The sequence below is a fragment of the Microplitis demolitor genome, chromosome 1 (assembly GCF_026212275.2).
Source record: "Microplitis demolitor isolate Queensland-Clemson2020A chromosome 1, iyMicDemo2.1a, whole genome shotgun sequence".
NCBI classification, from domain to species: domain Eukaryota; kingdom Metazoa; phylum Arthropoda; class Insecta; order Hymenoptera; family Braconidae; genus Microplitis; species Microplitis demolitor.
This window is the reverse complement of record NC_068545.1, coordinates 6640001-6645000: the sequence shown is the minus strand read 5'-3', so window position 1 is coordinate 6645000 and position 5000 is coordinate 6640001.

Here is a 5000-nt window from a genome sequence, read left to right as displayed (position 1 = left end):
AGTAGGCTGTCGGAACATCGTGCGGCAATCTGCACCATTCTTTGACCGTCTTTCTGATCACTTTGTCTAACCTTCTCAGAGCTCCATGCGTTAGCTTCCCAAACACCATTTTATGGGTGAATCTGGGAATCAGAAAGGTCTGGAGGATCTTAATGCGCTGCTGAGGTTTCAGGGGGGCCTTAGTTACCCGACTAAGCAGGTCACTGAGCTGCAACAGAGGTATTTTGGGGCCTTTAACGCCAAACTCAACACCAAGTTGATTCCAGCAGTCTTTAACTCCGAGTTGTGGAACAGGTACTTCGCTGATCTTGAATAGGGGCTCCGTAATGACTTTCATCTTCTTGTCTCTTCCTGATGGCATCAATGAAAGGCAGCAGCACTTCTTTGGCATCGGTGAAAGACCGTATTTGGCCATTTCCTTAATGACAGCGTCTAGGATTTGTTGCAGACCCTCTTTTGTGCGCGCAAGTAGGACTAGGTCATCAGCAAATGCTAGTGCATTAACTGTTGCTCTTCTTAACCTATATCCGACTACATCACTTACCGCTTGAATCACTTCATTCATGACAAGATTAAATAGGACGGATGACAAGGGGTCACCTTGCCGTACACCTTGACCAGGATGAATAGGCTTGGAATGTTTTCCATCAACTTCAAGGACAGTATTGGCCTTGTTGTATAATTCCATAATGTAGGACACTAATCGATCAGGAATTCCGTTTTTCTTCAGGATCCACGGAAGGGCCTTGTGTGAGACCGTGTCGAACGCCTTCCTCACGTCGACCATTCCTAGGTGCAGTTGTCGCAACTTATTCCATGCATCGTCAAGGACAGCAGACAGGACAAAGGTATTTTCCGCAACTCCGTCCGCACGTATGAAGGCACGCTGCCGCTCGTCGAACATATTGAGGTCTGTAAGCCTGCCAGCAAGAATTCTGTGGAAGTGTCTCAGGACGATCGAGGATATCGATATTGGTCTAAATTTCGCCGGATCCATTGTACCAGGTTCCTTCGGTATTAGTATTGTCCTTGAATCACGCCAGATCTTGGGCGTTTGACCCCACATGAGCATCGTATTCATAATAATCGCTTTTACCATATTGGACACGTTGTTTAGCCAGCATTTGGCCTTAAGGCCATCCGGTCCAGGGGCTGTTTTGTGATCCGGTCTATATTTCAGAATTTCGGCTACTGTGACAGGTCGAACAACATCCTCATGAATGACTTCTGGATTAGGCTCGCTCTCTTGGATGAATTCTTCGCTCGGCGAATTAAGTAAATCCGCCCAGAATACTGTCTGGTCTTCCAGTGTTGGGTGCGGTTGCTCCTCAGCATCACCGTCTAGGACTTTGCGGGCTGCCTTCGACATATTCTTTGACCAAAGTGACTGGATAGCTCTGTATTCATGACGTCTGCGTTCTCTCCGATTCATCGGCTTCTCTAGCGTTCTCTTGGTTTTCGGGGCTTGGTCACTCTCAACGTGCTTGTGAAACCTCGTTTGGAACCAGAGTTCAAGGTCAATTTCTGGACTCCTATGGCAAAGGACAGCCCTTACTGCTGAAAGCAGGAAAAAGCGGCCAGACTCTCCTTTGCCATCGGAGTTCAGGTAGTTAATAGCTGACTCTAACCATTTCCCCAATCCATCTTCTTCAAGAGGATCGCTTTGAGTCCCATTTGGCGCATCTACAACTGTCTGGTTTGTCTCATGACTCGGTCCACTCTCTCCTTGTACGTGGGTGGGTGCTGGGGGCTCAACTTCAGGTGTGGTATTGGCAGGGTCCTCTTGCCGATCGCGGTACTTCTTCACGAGGTTTTTGTACTCCGACTTTCTTCTCATCGAGCTAATGGACGATACCGATCTAACTGGGTCTGTCTTCACCTTACTGAACAGGTACTCGTTCATAAACCGTATCGTGGACGGGGCTCGAGCTTCTTCAAGGGCCAAGCGATGAAGATCCTCTTCTTGCCAGCGGTGTTTCTTCCTAGTGAGATCAATTTCGGCGTTGGCTTCTTCATGGTGTCGGATTCGTTTATGCACTCCAAGGCCACGAAGTGTAGTGAAGGAATTATCACAGTGCGGGCAATGAAACATATTCAAGTTCTCACCAGATGACGCTGCGTTATTGTTGCTTGATTGCTCGCTGCTATCAGTACGTTCTCCAGGAGTTACTGAAGAGTTTTCCCCACTGGGGGGAGGCATAGAGATACCCCCCCTTCTTCTGCTCACAGTTTGTTTATCACTTGTGTGACCAGTGGGGTTTTCCTCGTTCGAGGATGGTTGGCAGGTTAATTTTCTATTACGAAGATGTTGTTCGTAGCCAGTTAGCTGGGATGCGCTTAGCCTCGAGAGCACCACAATTGGCACTGGCAGGGATGCCACCCTTGCTCTCGGTAGCGCACTCGCATTCGCGCTATGACTCTCCTCCATCCGCGTAGTCTATGCTTCGCGCCTTGTCCTCCATGCGCTTGCGAATGATTGGACAGTTCATGGTATCTACGGCTGAGTGTGAGGTTTCATTTAGTCTGGCCATGTGACAGTTGTGGCATTTTAACGGTGCTTGTTCACGGCATTCCTTGGACGAATGAGGACCTCCGCAGTTGGCACAAATCTTCGGGCGCTTGCATTCTTTCGCAATGTGACCAAATCCAAGGCAGTTGAAACACTGCTTGATCAAAATATGGTCTTCGATCTTGCATGACGAGAAGTTCAAGTATACTCTACCACTGGCCATCAAAATATCACGGATCCTCGCACTGGTTTCGATCACGCAGCTCACACCTCTTCGATCTTGTCTCACCGGGTAGCGGTAGATGAGTTTGATCTCATCATTATTGGCATCCAAGTAGTTGTCTGACACAATTGAGGGGACAATCTGTTCCATCGGAATGTCCGTGGGGACTCCACGTATGATAAGTCTCGGCTTTAGTTTCTGACGTACTTCGATTGTTAGACCAACGCTTTTAAGTTCATCAGCCTGCCTCAGTTTCTCAAGATCAGCTGTTTCCGCAATTATTTTAATCGCTTTAACGTTGTTGAGGGTAATAAGGTGCACAACCCTTAAGTTGTATCTAGCCGGCACTATGACAGACCGAAATTTATTCTTTATGTCCATCGAAGTTGCATATTTGTCCGTGAAGCCGATCATGGGAACCACTGTAAAGTCGATTGACTTCATTCTACTCGAATCTCCCTGGACAGCTGGAAGACGATTGTCGACGTTCAGTCCTCGGCGGGAAATCGCGGCATACGAGAAAGGAGCAGGTTTCGAAGGAGTCGAGGCAAGTGACGATTTAATTTCATTGACGGCTTGTTTCATTTCACCCGCGATGATACTGGCAACATTATTGTGATTGTCCCTTCCTGCGGTGCATTCAAACTGCTGACTAACAGCTTCAGCGACTTCACGACGAATAAGGTCAACTATCTCGAGTTTGAAAACCTCCTGGTTACATACGGCTGTTTGATCCATTTTCCCATTAACGAGAACTTCATGCAGTTCTTCCATCATTTCAACTCGTGTAGCTAGCACTCGATACGCCTCCGTGACCTTGTTGAAGAGACCGGTAATATTGTTCACTGCTGTGATTACTCTTTGGCTTGAAGGAGGAGGATCCTTGCCAACAGCAGTAGCTATAGTACGCTTGTTAGCATTCACTGACTCGACGATAGAGGTGACTTCTTCAATCGAGATTGGCATAGGTTTACGAAGGGTTGGAACTTCCGGCGAACCCTCAGCACGTCTTTTGGATTCCCGAGACACCGATATTGGTGTTACATGATGTTGGGACGCTATTCCGGACGTGTCCATTGCAATCAGTTCTTTGTCTGCCATAAATTTCGTTCAAATTCCGCGGGCCTTTATAGTCTTAGTTTGAATTTCGCGGGCTTGAGGATTTCAAATTTCGCGGGCTTCTAAAGTCTTGTTTTTAAGTTCACGGTCCGAGAAAATTTGAATTTCGCGGTCTTTTTGAGTTCAAATTTCGCGGGCTTGGAAAGATTTAAATTTCGCGGTTGAGGAAATCTTCCTTGCCGACCGAGGTTCGGGAAGACACCAATAGATGGCGACACTTACACTATATTGAGTATGTTTTAGTACACACGTAAGACAAAAATGGCAGCATGGGGTCTAACCCCAGCTGATATAAACAATAACAACCACAAACTTCACTTATTGATTATTAAGCAACTACTTAGATGCAAAACGAGATTATTAGCACAAAATGATCGAAAAAATTTTCCGCACACGCTGAACACACTCACTTGGTGTAAAAGCAACTATTTCACCTGTATAGAATAGCTAGACACGGAGCACAAAAAACCACGTCACACTGGTAAAAGAGTCATAGTTACTCCTGCTGTTTACGAGCGCTTAAATGAATTTCTTCACATTGACATTCATCGCACTGAGCAGAAATCACATTGTGTCAACACCCGTAAGGGCCATCACAATGCTTTGTTTTAATTAGACAGTCGGACTTCCCTGGACCGTGCCAGTTCTGAGTTGAACGTTAAATGACGGTCGAAAAGAATTATAACAATGCTTTCGCATCACTATAATCTCATAGCAAGAAAGATCCATGAGAGACCAAGGCACGGGACCGAGCTTAAATCCTGATGCGTGAACATCAATCATTTCGCCCAGGCCCGGCACGTCAGTCAACTCACTTCCCTATCAAGCCCGACACGCCCCGTTCCTCAGAGCCAATCCTTATTCCGAAGTTACGGATCCATTTTGCCGACTTCCCTTACCTACATTATCCTATCGACTAGAGGCTCTTAACCTTGGAGACCTGCTGCGGATATGGGTACGAACCGGCGCGACACCTCCACGTGTCCCTCTCCTGGATTTTCAAGGTCCGAGAGGAAGATCCGGACACCGCCGCAAGTGCGGTGCTCTTCGCGTTCCAAACCCTATCTCCTTGCTAAAAGTTTCCAGGGAACTTGAACGCTTATACAGAAAAGAAAACTCTTTCCGGACTTCCTGTCGATGTCTCCAGGT